The 16,867-nt window shown below is 43.1% G+C and overlaps 1 protein-coding gene across 4 annotated transcripts in view; it reads right to left on the bottom strand.

The window, feature by feature from the left end:
- LOC139409406 (protein tyrosine phosphatase receptor type Fa) overlaps nucleotides 1-16,867 on the bottom strand; it is a 424,559-nt gene that overhangs the window by 15,778 nt on the left and 391,914 nt on the right. The gene's annotated exons all lie outside the window — the stretch shown is intronic.

Below are 16,867 nucleotides of genomic sequence, written 5' to 3'. Positions count from 1 at the left end.
AGGGATTGTCATCATCCCTGTAATATTTTTGGAGGCACCAGAACTCATTCCCCATCTTTTTCAATATCTGTTTTGTAATAAAAGAAGCCCTCTATGATCCCACGTAAATCTAGCTTCACCCCGGGCTGTTTGTACAGTCCTAAAATCACCTCTCGGCCGTGGCTCTGCCACCTCTGGGCCACCTAATGGCCAAGGAGAGCTGTGCTGATGAAATCAAGGAATCACAGCGGTGAACAGAGCCGAAACACAACCTCTGTGTCCGCATTCCTGAATATACCCAGCCTAAGGTCGTGACCTCCAACCCCCTAGACACAGAGAGGGCAGAACCTACAGAATGAAATAGAACAATGTAGCTAGACCCCACACCTACACACACAATGTTGCAGCTTCATATTCACCTCCAGCAGATAAGTGTGTGTGGGGGGGGGGGGGGGGGGGGGGGGGTGTTCTGTATGTAGGCTTCTGCTGGATGAAAGGAAATAGGAAATATCTACTATACAAGCTAGTAAATCAGATGTTAGCTTCCTTATCATCAAATAAGGAAGAAGAAATGGAGGAGGCTGTCCAGAAACTGTTAGAGGATGTTTAAACAATGTTTCATGGTGGAAAAATGTAGTCCTACAGTGAGGGAGAGAGCAGAACATATGGCAGGCAGGGCATGGGCTAGCTACTCAATGCAGGTTGATGATTCATCTGAGCCCTGTATTTATACAGGGACAAAGGCACTGCCCTGGTCCAACTAAATAATGACCAACTCGATTCTTATTCATTATTGACATTTAATTCTGAGTACTGATCTCACATCATCTGAAAAACAAACCCATACTCTTTCTGTTTCTCTCTCCCTGACCCCTTTACCGTCTAGCCTGTTTCTCTCTCCCTGACCCCTTTACCGTCTAGCCTGTTCCTCTCTCCCTGACCCCTTTACCGTCTAGCCTGTTTCTCTCTCCCTGACCCCTTGTTTCTCTCTCCCTGACCCCTTTACCGTCTAGCCTGTTTCTCTCCCCCTGACCCCTTTACCGTCTAGCCTGTTTCTCTCTCCCTGACCCCTTTACCGTCTAGCCTGTTTCTCTCTCCCTGACCCCTTTACCGTCTAGCCTGTTTCTCTCTCCCTGACCCCTTTACCGTCTAGCCTGTTCCTCTCTCCCTGACCCCTTTACCGTCTAGCCTGTTTCTCTCTCCCTGACCCCTTGTTTCTCTCTCCCTGACCCCTTTACCGTCTAGCCTGTTTCTCTCTCCCTGACCCCTTTACCGTCTAGCCTGTTTCTCTCTCCCTGACCCCTTTACCGTCTAGCCTGTTTCTCTCTCCCTGACCCCTTTACCGTCTAGCCTGTTCCTCTCTCCCTGACCCCTTTACCGTCTAGCCTGTTTCTCTCTCCCTGACCCCTTGTTTCTCTCTCCCTGACCCCTTTACCGTCTAGCCTGTTTCTCTCTCCCTGACCCCTTTACCGTCTAGCCTGTTTCTCTCTCCTTGACCCCTTTACCGTCTAGCCTGTTTCTCTCTCCCTGACCCCTTTACCGTCTAGCCTGTTTCTCTCTCCCTGACCCCTTTACCGTCTAGCCTGTTCCTCTCTCCCTTTCCCCTTTACCGTCTAGCCTGTTTCTCTCTCCTTGACCTCTTTCCCGTCTAGCCTGTTTCTCTCTCCCTGACCCCTTTACCGTCTAGCCTGTTTCTCTCTCCCTGACCCCTTTACCGTCTTGCCTGTTCCTCTCTCCCTTTCCCCTTTACCGTCTAGCCTGTTCCTCTCTCCTTGACCCCTTTCCCGTCTAGCCTGTTTCTCTCTCCCTGACCCCTTTACCGTCTAGCCTGTTTCTCTCTCCCTGACCCCTTTACCGTCTAGCCTGTTTCTCTCTCCTTGACCCCTTTACCGTCTAGCCTGTTTCTCTCTCCTTGACCCCTTTACCGTCTAGCCTGTTTCTCTCTCCTTGACCCCTTTACCGTCTAGCCTGTTTCTCTCTCCTTGACCCCTTTACCATCTCTCTCTTTCTCTCTCTCTCTCTCTCTCTCGCTCTCTCTCTCTCTCTCTCTACTGTCTAGCCTCTCTCTATCTCCCCAACCCCTTCACTGTCTAGCCTCTTTCTCTCTGTCTCTCTCTCCCCCCAACTCCTTCACTGTCTAGCCTCTCTCTCTCTCTCTCTCTCTCCCCGGCCCCTCCACTGTCTAGCCTCTCCCTCTCTCCCCAACCCCTTCACTGTCTAGTCTCTCTCTCTCTCCTCAACCCCTTCACTGTCTAGCCTTTCTCTCTCTCTCCTCAACCCCTTCACTGTCTAGCCTCTCTCCCTCTCTCTCTCTCTCTTTCTCCTTCTCTCCCGACCCATTCACTGTATTGCCTCTCTCTCTCTACCCCTTTCTCTCACTCCCTCTTTCTCTCTGCCTCTCTCTCACACCCTCTTTCTCTCTCTCCCCCTCTTTCTCTCTCACACACACAAACCGAAAAAAGGCTGTACATTCTGGTGTCTTCCTCCTGACTGACTGGCTGACTGGTTGACTGACTAGCTGGGAAGGCATGTTGGCCCCAGTCTGCTTGCTGATAACAATGACAATGGTGAGAGAGGTTGAGCGCACATCTTATTTAACAGCCTGTTAGGTAAAGCCTTCACTGCGTCACTCTGACAAATCACACACATTACTGCTAATGCACCCCGCTGACGTGAATATCAGTTACTGTGCATGTCACTGCAATCACACTCTATCGCCGACACTGCCGCATTCCATTTCTCCCAGAAACAAAACAGGTACCCACAGAACAGTCAGACAGAAAAACAAAAGCCCAGAGGGCTGCCACCATGTGTACCTCTGTGAGACAGAGATACCATGCTAACATTTGGCGCAGGCAGCTGAATTTACATAGGCAAGGAAAATTGACTTTGCATTCTGACACATTTGAAGAGCCCTCAGCCTTGTTTTTTTGACTAGCTGTGTGTGTGTGTGTGTGTGTGTGTGTGTGTGTGTGTGTGTGTGTGTGTGTGTGTGTGTGTGTGTGTGTGTGTGTGTGTGATGCTTCTAGAAAAGCTCCTGTATTGCAGTTGATATAAAATCCTGTCTATACACTTCATACAGTAACTGACTGTGGTGAAGTCCCAAATGTCTCTGTATTACTCTCTATACAGTGCAATATAGGCCCTGGTCAAAAGTAGTGCACTATATAAAGAATAGGGTGCCATTTGTGGCATACACTATGTATAAAGCTTTTTTTTGTAAAGCTTAACTTATTACAATAACCTGAGTTAATGCTTCAGTTAGCATTTGGTCAGGTAGAAAGGTGTACTATTCTGTGGACCCCAGGAAGAGTAGGTGATGCTTTTGCAACAGCTAATGGGGATCCTAATAAAATACCAAATATATACAGTACTAGTCAAAATTTGGGACACACCTACTCATTCAAGGGTTTTTCTGTATTTGTACTATTTTCTACATTGTAGAATAATAGTGAAGATATCAAAACTATGAAATAACACATATGGAATCAGGTAGTAACCACAAAAATGTTAAACAAATCAAAATACATGGTATATTTTAGATTCTTCAAAGTAGCCACCCTATGCCTTGATGACAGCTTTGCAAACACTTGGCATTCTCTCAACCAGCTTCATGAGGTAGCCACCTGGAATGCATTTCAATTAACAGGTGTGCCTTATTTTAAAGTTAATTTGTGGAATTTCTTTCCTTCTTAATGCATTTGAGCCAATAAGCTGTGTTGTGACAAGGTAGGGGTGGTTTACAGACAATAGCTCTATTTGGTAAAAGACCAAAACCTTATTATCGTAAGAACAGCTCAAATACGTAAAGAAAAATGACAGTCAATCATAACTTTAAGACACAAAGGTAAGTCAATCCGGAAAATTCTGTCACAACTTCCACCGAAGTCGGCTCCTCTCCTTGTTCAGCCGACGTTGGCAATCAACGCCACCGGCTAACTAGCCATCACCACTCCATTTTTCATATATCCATTTGTCTTGTCTTGTTTCCATACACACCTAGTTTTCATTTCCTCAATCAATCTACTTGTATTTAACCGTCTGTTTCCCCATCATGTTTTGTGTAATTTTTTCATGTTATGTGGTGTTAGTTTACGTGCTTTACTTTTATGTTCCGTTTTTTGAGCGCGTTTGATTTATGTAGTGCTCTCGTATTTGGAACTATAATAAAAGTGTGCCTGTTCATTATACTCTGCTCTCCTGCACCTGACTTCGCCTCCAATACACCATTGACAATTTCATTATTGACAATTGACACCATTGACAATCTGGACCCCTACAAATCAGCCGGGCTAGACAATCTGGACCCTTTCTTTCTAAAATGATCTGCCGAAATTGTTGCCACCCCTATTACTAGCCTGTTCAACCTCTCTTTCTGAGATTCCCAAAGATTGGAAAGCAGCTGCGGTCATCCCCCTCTTCAAAGGGGGGGACACTCTTGACCCAAACTGCTACAGACCTATATCTATCCTACCATGCCTTTCTAAGGTCTTCGAAAGCCAAGTCAACAAACAGATTACCAACCATTTCGAATCTCACCATACCTTCTCTGCTATGCAATCTGGTTTCAGAGCTGGTCATGGGTGCACCTCAGCCACGCTCAAGGTCATAAATTATATCTTAACCGCCATCGATAAGAAACATTACTGTGCAGCCGTCTACATTGATCTGGCCAAGGCTTTCGACTCTGTCAATCACCACATCCTCATCGGCAGCCTCGACAGCCTTGGTTTCTCAAATGATTGCCTCGCCTGGTTCACCAACTACTTCTCTGATAGAGTTCAGTGTGTCAAATCGGAGGGTCTGCTGTCCGGACCTCTGGCAGTCTCTATGGGGGTGCCACAGGGTTCAATTCTTCTCTGTATACATCAATGAGGTCGCTCTTGCTACTGGTGAGTCTCTGATCCACCTCTACGCAGACAACACCATTCTGTATACTTCTGGCCCTTATTTAGAATGGAACGCTGCTGCTACTCTCTGTAATTATCTATGGATAGTCACTTTAATAACTCTACCTACATGTACATATTACCTCAATTACCTGGACATCAGTTCCCCCGCACATTGACTCTGTACCGGTACCCCCTGTATAAAGCCTCCACATTGACTCTGTACCAGTACCCCCTGTATATAGCCGCACATTGACTCTGTACCAGTACCCCCTGTATATAGCCTCCACATTGACTCTGTACCGGTACCCCGCTGTATAAAGCCTCCACATTGACTCTGTACCGGTACCCCGCTGTATATAGCCTCCACATTGACTCTGTACCTGTACCCCGCTGTATATAGCCTCCACATTGACTCTGTGTCGGTACCCCCTGTATAAAGCCTCCACATTGACTCTGTACCGGTACCCCGCTGTATATAGCCTCCACATTGACTCTGTACCTGTACCCCGCTGTATAAAGCCTCCACATTGACTCTGTACCAGTACCCCCTGAATATAGCCTCCACATTGACTCTGTACCGGTACCCCCTGTATATAGCCTCCACATTGACTCTGTACCTGTACCCCGCTGTATACAGCCTCCACATTGACTCTGTACCGGTACCCCCTGAATATAGCCTCCACATTGACTCTGTACCGGTACCCCCTGAATACAGCCTCCACATTGACTCTGTACCGGTACCCCCTGAATACAGCCTCCACATTGACTCTGTACCGGTACCCCCTGAATATAGCCTCCACATTGACTCTGTACCTGTACCCCGCTGTATAAAGCCTCCACATTGACTCTGTACCAGTACCCCCTGAATATAGCCTCCACATTGACTCTGTACCGGTACCCCCTGTATATAGCCTCCACATTGACTCTGTACCTGTACCCCGCTGTATACAGCCTCCACATTGACTCTGTACCGGTACCCCCTGAATATAGCCTCCACATTGACTCTGTACCGGTACCCCCTGAATACAGCCTCCACATTGACTCTGTACCGGTACCCCCTGAATACAGCCTCCACATTGACTCTGTACCGGTACCCCCTGAATACAGCCTCCACATTGACTCTGTACCGGTACCCCCTGAATATAGCCTCCACATTGACTCTGTACCGGTACCCCCTGAATATATCTCCGCTATTGTTATTTACTGCTGCTCTTTATTCATTTGAGATTCTTATCTCTTACCTTTTTTTTATATTTTCTTAAAACTGCAATGTTGGTTAAGAACTTGTAAGTAAGCATTTCACTGTAAGCTCTACTACACCTGTTGTATTCGGCGCAGGTGACAAATAACCTTTGATTTGATTTGATTTAAATTCAAGGCACACTTAACCAGCATGGCTTCCAAAGCATTCTGCAGTGATATGCCATCCCATCTGGTTTGCGTTTAGTGGGACTATCATTTGCTTTTCAACAGAACAATGACACAACACACCTCCAGGCTGTGTAAGGGCTATTTGACCAAGAAGGAGAGTGATGGAGTGCGGCATCAGATGACCTGGCCTCCACAATCAACCAATCTCAAACCAACTGATATGGTTTGGGATGAGTTGGACTGCAGAGTGAAGGAAAAGCAGCCAACAAGTGGTCAGCATATGTGGGAACTCCTTCAAGACTGTTGGAAAAGCATTCCAGGTGAAGTTGGTTGAGAGAATGCCAAGGAGTGTGCAAAGCTGTCATCAAGGCAAAGGGAGCCTACTTTGAAGAATCTAAAATATATTTGTATTTGTTTAACACGTTTTTTGTTTACAACATGATTCCATATGTGTTATTTCATAGTTTTGACGCCTTCACTATTATTTTACAATGTATAAAATAGTACAAATAAATAAAACCCCTTTAATTATTAAACTTTTGACTGGTGCTGCATATAAAAAAATCATAATGAGCTATTTCAGCGCAAACATGCCCAAACACACCACCCATGCTTACACACACACAAAAACACACAGATACACAACCCCCCCCCCCCCCCCGTCAGTGTGACTCAGCCCTCAGTCCATCTGTTCCAGGGTAGTTGGGTGATTGTATGTGTGTGTGTGTGTGTGTGTGTGCGCGCGTGCATGTGTGTTTGTGGGTGTGTGTGTAATGGTAGTGGGATGAATGTGTGAATCAATGATGGCTGACAGTTTGTCTGGCAGAGTGTCTGAAATACATTGTTTGCTGTATTTCTCATACACACATCAGAATGTGCATCCCAAACTGCACCCTATTCCCTATTTAGTGCACTACTTTAGACCAGGGCCCAAGAGTAGTGCATTGAATAGTGATAGGGTACCATTTGGAACGTAACCTGAGAAAGATGCACCTGCCTGCCGTCTCCACAATAAGTCTCTGATTCCCTCTCTGGGAGACTGGATGTGATGTTGTTTATGTGTGTGTGTGGTTGGCGGGGGGGGTCTTCCTCGTGCATACATCTATACATCTACATTATAAAAAAAAAAATGCAATGGCGGCCACGATTTTGCAGCAGCGGTGCGCAGCTGCTAAACGCATACAAGGGAAACACTGGTGTGTGTGGTGTGCTTGCTGTAATTCATGGGTCCTGTCTAGAGAATCCACCGGGGGAAAACAGGTACATGGAATGAAGAAGAATGTCCATTCTTCTTCCGATGATATCCTAATCTAGTGAGGCACATTAGAAAGGGATTCTGGTGATATCCTAATCTAGTGAGGCACATTAGAAAGGGATTCTGGTGATATCCTAATCTAGTGAGGCACATTAGAAAGGGATTCTGGTGATATCCTAATCTAGTGAGGCACATTAGAAAGGGATTCTGGTGATATCCTAATCTAGTGAGGCACATTAGAAAGGGATTCTGGTGATATCCTAATCTAGTGAGGCACATTAGAAAGGGATTCTGGTGATATCCTAATCTAGTGAGGCACATTAGAAAGGGATTCCGGTGATATCCTAATCTAGTGAGGCACATTAGAAAGGGATTCTGGTGATATCCTAATCTAGTGAGGCACATTAGAAAGGGATTCCGATGATATCCTAATCTAGTGAGGCACATTAGAAAGGGATTCCGGTGATATCCTAATCTAGTGAGGCACATTAGAAAGGGATTCTGGTGATATCCTAATCTAGTGAGGCACATTAGAAAGGGATTCTGGTGATATCCTAATCTAGTGAGGCACATTAGAAAGGGATTCTGGTGATATCCTAATCTAGTGAGGCACATTAGAAAGGGATTCTGGTGATATCCTAATCTAGTGAGGCACATTAGAAAGGGATTCTGGTGATATCCTAATCTAGTGAGGCACATTAGAAAGGGATTCTGGTGATATCCTAATCTAGTGAGGCACATTAGAAAGGGATTCTGGTGATATCCTAATCTAGTGAGGCACATTAGAAAGGGATTCTGGTGATATCCTAATCTAGTGAGGCACATTAGAAAGGGATTCTGGTGATATCCTAATCTAGTGAGGCACATTAGAAAGGGATTCCGGTGATATCCTAATCTAGTGAGGCACATTAGAAAGGGATTCCGGTGATATCCTAATCTAGTGAGGCACATTAGAAAGGGATTCCGATGATATCCTAATCTAGTGAGGCACATTAGAAAGGGATTCTGGTGATATCCTAATCTAGTGAGGCACATTAGAAAGGGATTCTGGTGATATCCTAATCTAGTGAGGCACATTAGAAAGGGATTCTGGTGATATCCTAATCTAGTGAGGCACATTAGAAAGGGATTCTGGTGATATCCTAATCTAGTGAGGCACATTAGAAAGGGATTCTGGTGATATCCTAATCTAGTGAGGCACATTAGAAAGGGATTCTGGTGATATCCTAATCTAGTGAGGCACATTAGAAAGGGATTCTGGTGATATCCTAATCTAGTGAGGCACATTAGAAAGGGATTCTGGTGATATCCTAATCTAGTGAGGCACATTAGAAAGGGATTCTGGTGATATCCTAATCTAGTGAGGCACATTAGAAAGGGATTCTGGTGATATCCTAATCTAGTGAGGCACATTAGAAAGGGATTCTGGTGATATCCTAATCTAGTGAGGCACATTAGAAAGGGATTCCGATGATATCCTAATCTAGTGAGGCACATTAGAAAGGGATTCCGATGATATCCTAATCTAGTGAGGCACATTAGAAAGGGATTCTGGTGATATCCTAATCTAGTGAGGCACATTAGAAAGGGATTCTGATGATATCCTAATCTAGTGAGGCACATTAGAAAGGGATTCCGATGATATCCTAATCTAGTGAGGCACATTAGAAAGGGATTCCGATTATATCCTAATCTAGTGAGGCACATTAGAAAGGGATTCTGGTGATATCCTAATCTAGTGAGGCACATTAGAAAGGGATTCTGGTGATATCCTAATCTAGTGAGGCACATTAGAAAGGGATTCTGGTGATATCCTAATCTAGTGAGGCACATTAGAAAGGGATTCTGGTGATATCCTAATCTAGTGAGTCACATTAGAAAGGGATTCTGGTGATATCCTAATCTAGTGAGGCACATTAGAAAGGGATTCTGGGGATATCCTAATCTAGTGAGGCACATTAGAAAGGGATTCTGGTGATATCCTAATCTAGTGAGGCACATTAGAAAGGGATTCTTGTGATATCCTAATATAGTGAGTCACATTAGAAAGGGATTCTGGTGATATCCTAATCTAGTGAGGCACATTAGAAAGGGATTCCGATGATATCCTAATCTAGTGAGGCACATTAGAAAGGGATTCTGGGGATATCCTAATCTAGTGAGGCACATTAGAAAGGGATTCTGGTGATATCCTAATCTAGTGAGTCACATTAGAAAGGGATTCTGGTGATATCCTAATCTAGTGAGGCACATTAGAAAGGGATTCTGGGGATATCCTAATCTAGTGAGGCACATTAGAAAGGGATTCTGGTGATATCCTAATCTAGTGAGGCACATTAGAAAGGGATTCTGGTGATATCCTAATCTAGTGAGGCACATTAGAAAGGGATTCTGGTGATATCCTAATCTAGTGAGGCACATTAGAAAGGGATTCTGGTGATATCCTAATCTAGTGAGGCACATTAGAAAGGGATTCTGGTGATATCCTAATCTAGTGAGGCACATTAGAAAGGGATTCTGGTGATATCCTAATCTAGTGAGGCACATTAGAAAGGGATTCAGGTGATATCCTAATCTAGTGAGTCACATTAGAAAGGGATTCTGGTGATATCCTAATCTAGTGAGGCACATTAGAAAGGGATTCCGATGATATCCTAATCTAGTGAGGCACATTAGAAAGGGATTCCGGTGATATCCTAATCTAGTGAGGCACATTAGAAAGGGATTCTGGTGATATCCTAATCTAGTGAGGCACATTAGAAAGGGATTCTGGTGATATCCTAATCTAGTGAGGCACATTAGAAAGGGATTCTGGTGATATCCTAATCTAGTGAGGCACATTAGAAAGGGATTCTGGTGATATCCTAATCTAGTGAGGCACATTAGAAAGGGATTCTGGTGATATCCTAATCTAGTGAGGCACATTAGAAAGGGATTCTGGTGATATCCTAATCTAGTGAGGCACATTAGAAAGGGATTCTGGTGATATCCTAATCTAGTGAGGCACATTAGAAAGGGATTCTGGGGTGATATCCTAATCTAGTGAGGCACATTAGAAAGGGATTCTGGTGATATCCTAATCTAGTGAGGCACATTAGAAAGGGATTCTGGTGATATCCTAATCTAGTGAGGCACATTAGAAAGGGATTCTGGTGATATCCTAATCTAGTGAGGCACATTAGAAAGGGATTCCGATGATATCCTAATCTAGTGAGGCACATTAGAAAGGGATTCTGGTGATATCCTAATATAGTGAGTCACATTAGAAAGGGATTCCGATGATATCCTAATCTAGTGAGGCACATTAGAAAGGGATTCTGGTGATATCCTAATCTAGTGAGGCACATTAGAAAGGGATTCTGGTGATATCCTAATCTAGTGAGGCACATTAGAAAGGGATTCTGGTGATATCCTAATCTAGTGATATCCTAATCTAGTGAGGCACATTAGAAAGGGATTCTGGTGATATCCTAATCTAGTGAGGCACATTAGAAAGGGATTCTGGTGATATCCTAATCTAGTGAGGCACATTAGAAAGGGATTCTGGTGATATCCTAATCTAGTGAGGCACATTAGAAAGGGATTCTGGTGATATCCTAATCTAGTGAGGCACATTAGAAAGGGATTCTGGTGATATCCTAATCTAGTGAGGCACATTAGAAAGGGATTCCGATGATATCCTAATCTAGTGAGGCACATTAGAAAGGGATTCTGGTGATATCCTAATCTAGTGAGGCACATTAGAAAGGGATTCTGGTGATATCCTAATCTAGTGAGGCACATTAGAAAGGGATTCTGGTGATATCCTAATCTAGTGAGGCACATTAGAAAGGGATTCTGGTGATATCCTAATCTAGTGAGGCACATTAGAAAGGGATTCTGGTGATATCCTAATCTAGTGAGGCACATTAGAAAGGGATTCTGGTGATATCCTAATCTAGTGAGGCACATTAGAAAGGGATTCTGGTGATATCCTAATCTAGTGAGGCACATTAGAAAGGGATTCTGGTGATATCCTAATCTAGTGAGGCACATTAGAAAGGGATTCTGGTGATATCCTAATCTAGTGAGGCACATTAGAAAGGGATTCCGATGATATCCTAATCTAGTGAGGCACATTAGAAAGGGATTCTGGTGATATCCTAATCTAGTGAGGCACATTAGAAAGGGATTCTGGTGATATCCTAATCTAGTGAGGCACATTAGAAAGGGATTCTGGTGATATCCTAATCTAGTGAGGCACATTAGAAAGGGATTCTGGTGATATCCTAATCTAGTGAGGCACATTAGAAAGGGATTCTGGTGATATCCTAATCTAGTGAGGCACATTAGAAAGGGATTCTGGTGATATCCTAATCTAGTGAGGCACATTAGAAAGGGATTCTGGTGATATCCTAATCTAGTGAGGCACATTAGAAAGGGATTCTGGTGATATCCTAATCTAGTGAGGCACATTAGAAAGGGATTCTGGTGATATCCTAATCTAGTGAGGCACATTAGAAAGGGATTCTGGTGATATCCTAATCTAGTGAGGCACATTAGAAAGGGATTCTGGTGATATCCTAATCTAGTGAGGCACATTAGAAAGGGATTCTGGTGATATCCTAATCTAGTGAGGCACATTAGAAAGGGATTCCGATGATATCCTAATCTAGTGAGGCACATTAGAAAGGGATTCTGGTGATATCCTAATATAGTGAGTCACATTAGAAAGGGATTCCGATGATATCCTAATCTAGTGAGGCACATTAGAAAGGGATTCTGGTGATATCCTAATCTAGTGAGGCACATTAGAAAGGGATTCTGGTGATATCCTAATCTAGTGAGGCACATTAGAAAGGGATTCTGGTGATATCCTAATCTAGTGAAGCACATTAGAAAGGGATTCTGGTGATATCCTAATCTAGCGAGGCACATTAGAAAGGGATTCTGGTGATATCCTAATCTAGTGAGGCACATTAGAAAGGGATTCTGGTGATATCCTAATCTAGTGAGGCACATTAGAAAGGGATTCTGGTGATATCCTAATCTAGTGAGGCACATTAGAAAGGGATTCTGGTGATATCCTAATCTAGTGAGGCACATTAGAAAGGGATTCTGGTGATATCCTAATCTAGTGAGGCACATTAGAAAGGGATTCTGGTGATATCCTAATCTAGTGAGGCACATTAGAAAGGGATTCTGGTGATATCCTAATCTAGTGAGGCACATTAGAAAGGGATTCTGGTGATATCCTAATCTAGTGAGGCACATTAGAAAGGGATTCTGGTGATATCCTAATCTAGTGAGGCACATTAGAAAGGGATTCTGGTGATATCCTAATCTAGTGAGGCACATTAGAAAGGGATTCTGGTGATATCCTAATCTAGTGAGGCACATTAGAAAGGGATTCTGGTGATATCCTAATCTAGTGAGGCACATTAGAAAGGGATTCTGGTGATATCCTAATCTAGTGAGGCACATTAGAAAGGGATTCCGGTGATATCCTAATCTAGTGAGGCACATTAGAAAGGGATTCTGGTGATATCCTAATCTAGTGAGGCACATTAGAAAGGGATTCTGGTGATATCCTAATCTAGTGAGGCACATTAGAAAGGGATTCTGGTGATATCCTAATCTAGTGAGGCACATTAGAAAGGGATTCTGGTGATATCCTAATCTAGTGAGGCACATTAGAAAGGGATTCTGGTGATATCCTAATCTAGTGAGGCACATTAGAAAGGGATTCTGGTGATATCCTAATCTAGTGAGGCACATTAGAAAGGGATTCTGGTGATATCCTAATCTAGTGAGGCACATTAGAAAGGGATTCTGGTGATATCCTAATCTAGTGAGGCACATTAGAAAGGGATTCACATTAGAAAGGGGTGATATCCTAATCTAGTGAGGCACATTAGAAAGGGATTCTGGTGATATCCTAATCTAGTGAGGCACATTAGAAAGGGATTCTGGTGATATCCTAATCTAGTGAGGCACATTAGAAAGGGATTCTGGTGATATCCTAATCTAGTGAGGCACATTAGAAAGGGATTCTGGTGATATCCTAATCTAGTGAGGCACATTAGAATCTAGTGAGGCACATTCTGGTGATATCCTAATCTAGTGAGGCACATTAGAAAGGGATTCTGGTGATATCCTAATCTAGTGAGGCACATTAGAAAGGGATTCTGGTGATATCCTAATCTAGTGAGGCACATTAGAAAGGGATTCTGGTGATATCCTAATCTAGTGAGGCACATTAGAAAGGGATTCTGGTGAGTGATATCCTAATCTAGTGAGGCACATTAGAAAGGGATTCTGGTGTGAGGCACATTAGAAAGGGATTCTGGTGATATCCTAATCTAGTGAGGCACATTAGAAAGGGATTCTGGTGATATCCTAATCTAGTGAGGCACATTAGAAAGGGATTCTGGTGATATCCTAATCTAGTGAGGCACATTAGAAAGGGATTCTGGTGATATCCTAATCTAGTGAGGCACATTAGAAAGGGATTCCGGTGATATCCTAATCTAGTGAGGCACATTAGAAAGGGATTCCGGTGATATCCTAATCTAGTGAGGCACATTAGAAAGGGATTCTGGTGATATCCTAATCTAGTGAGGCACATTAGAAAGGGATTCTGGTGATATCCTAATCTAGTGAGGCACATTAGAAAGGGATTCACGGTGATATCCTAATCTAGTGAGGCACATTAGAAAGGGATTCCATTAGAAAGGGATTCTGGTGATATCCTAATCTAGTGAGGCACATTAGAAAGGGATTCTGGTGATATCCTAATCTAGTGAGGCACATTAGAAAGGGATTCTGGTGATATCCTAATCTAGTGAGGCACATTAGAAAGGGATTCTGGTGATATCCTAATCTAGTGAGGCACATTAGAAAGGGATTCTGGTGATATCCTAATCTAGTGAGGCACATTAGAAAGGGATTCTGGTGATATCCTAATCTAGTGAGGCACATTAGAAAGGGATTCTGGTGATATCCTAATCTAGTGAGGCACATTAGAAAGGGATTCTGGTGATATCCTAATCTAGTGAGGCACATTAGAAAGGGATTCTGGTGATATCCTAATGAGGCACATTAGTGAGTGAGGCACATTAGAAAGGGATTCTGGTGATATCCTAATCTAGTGAGGCACATTAGAAAGGGATTCCGATGATATCCTAATCTAGTGAGGCACATTAGAAAGGGGGATTGAGGCACATTAGAAAGGGATTCTGGTGATATCCTAATCTAGTGAGGCACATTAGAAAGGGATTCTGGTGATATCCTAATCTAGTGAGTGAGGCACATTAGAAAGGGATTCTGGTGATATCCTAATCTAGTGAGGCACATTAGAAAGGGATTCTGGTGATATCCTAATCTAGTGAGGCACATTAGAAAGGGATTCTGGTGATATCCTAATCTAGTGAGGCACATTAGAAAGGGATTCTGGTGATATCCTAATCTAGTGAGGCACATTAGAAAGGGATTCTGGTGATATCCTAATCTAGTGAGGCACATTAGAAAGGGATTCTGGTGATATCCTAATCTAGTGAGGCACATTAGAAAGGGATTCTGGTGATATCCTAATCTAGTGAGGCACATTAGAAAGGGATTCTGGTGATATCCTAATCTAGTGAGGCACATTAGAAAGGGATTCTGGTGATATCCTAATCTAGTGAGGCACATTAGAAAGGGATTCTGGTGATATCCTAATCTAGTGAGGCACATTAGAAAGGGATTCTGGTGATATCCTAATCTAGTGAGGCACATTAGAAAGGGATTCTGGTGATATCCTAATCTAGTGAGGCACATTAGAAAGGGATTCTGGTGATATCCTAATCTAGTGAGGCACATTAGAAAGGGATTCTGGTGATATCCTAATCTAGTGAGGCACATTAGAAAGGGATTCTGGTGATATCCTAATCTAGTGAGGCACATTAGAAAGTGATATCCTAATCTAGTGAGGCACATTAGAAAGGGATTCTGGTGATATCCTAATCTAGTGAGGCACATTAGAAAGGGATTCTGGTGATATCCTAATCTAGTGAGGCACATTAGAAAGGGATTCTGGTGATATCCTAATCTAGTGAGGCACATTAGAAAGGGATTCTGGTGATATCCTAATCTAGTGAGGCACATTAGAAAGGGATTCTGGTGATATCCTAATCTAGTGAGGCACATTAGAAAGGGATTCTGGTGATATCCTAATCTAGTGAGGCACATTAGAAAGGGATTCTGGTGATATCCTAATCTAGTGAGGCACATTAGAAAGGGATTCTGGTGATATCCTAATCTAGTGAGGCACATTAGAAAGGGATTCCGATGATATCCTAATCTAGTGAGGCACATTAGAAAGGGATTCTGGTGATATCCTAATATAGTGAGTCACATTAGAAAGGGATTCCGATGATATCCTAATCTAGTGAGGCACATTAGAAAGGGATTCTGGTGATATCCTAATCTAGTGAGGCACATTAGAAAGGGATTCTGGTGATATCCTAATCTAGTGAGGCACATTAGAAAGGGATTCTGGTGATATCCTAATCTAGTGAGGCACATTAGAAAGGGATTCTGGTGATATCCTAATCTAGTGAGGCACATTAGAAAGGGATTCTGGTGATATCCTAATCTAGTGAGGCACATTAGAAAGGGATTCTGGTGATATCCTAATCTAGTGAGGCACATTAGAAAGGGATTCTGGTGATATCCTAATCTAGTGAGGCACATTAGAAAGGGATTCTGGTGATATCCTAATCTAGTGAGGCACATTAGAAAGGGATTCCGATGATATCCTAATCTAGTGAGGCACATTAGAAAGGGATTCTGGTGATATCCTAATCTAGTGAGGCACATTAGAAAGGGATTCTGGTGATATCCTAATCTAGTGAGGCACATTAGAAAGGGATTCTGGTGATATCCTAATCTAGTGAGGCACATTAGAAAGGGATTCTGGTGATATCCTAATCTAGTGAGGCACATTAGAAAGGGATTCTGGTGATATCCTAATCTAGTGAGGCACATTAGAAAGGGATTCCGATGATATCCTAATCTAGTGAGGCACATTAGAAAGGGATTCTGGTGATATCCTAATATAGTGAGTCACATTAGAAAGGGATTCCGATGATATCCTAATCTAGTGAGGCACATTAGAAAGGGATTCTGGTGATATCCTAATCTAGTGAGGCACATTAGAAAGGGATTCCGATGATATCCTAATCTAGTGAGGCACATTAGAAAGGGATTCTGGTGATATCCTAATCTAGTGAGGCACATTAGAAAGGGATTCCGATGATATCCTAATCTAGTGAGGCACATTAGAAAGGGATTCTGGTGATATCCTAATCTAGTGAGGCACATTAGAAAGGGATTCTGGTGATATCCTAAT

The sequence above is a fragment of the Oncorhynchus clarkii genome, chromosome 5 (assembly GCF_045791955.1).
Source record: "Oncorhynchus clarkii lewisi isolate Uvic-CL-2024 chromosome 5, UVic_Ocla_1.0, whole genome shotgun sequence".
In the NCBI taxonomy this organism is placed as follows: Eukaryota; Metazoa; Chordata; class Actinopteri; order Salmoniformes; family Salmonidae; genus Oncorhynchus; species Oncorhynchus clarkii.
This window is presented reverse-complemented; position numbering and strand designations above follow the sequence as displayed.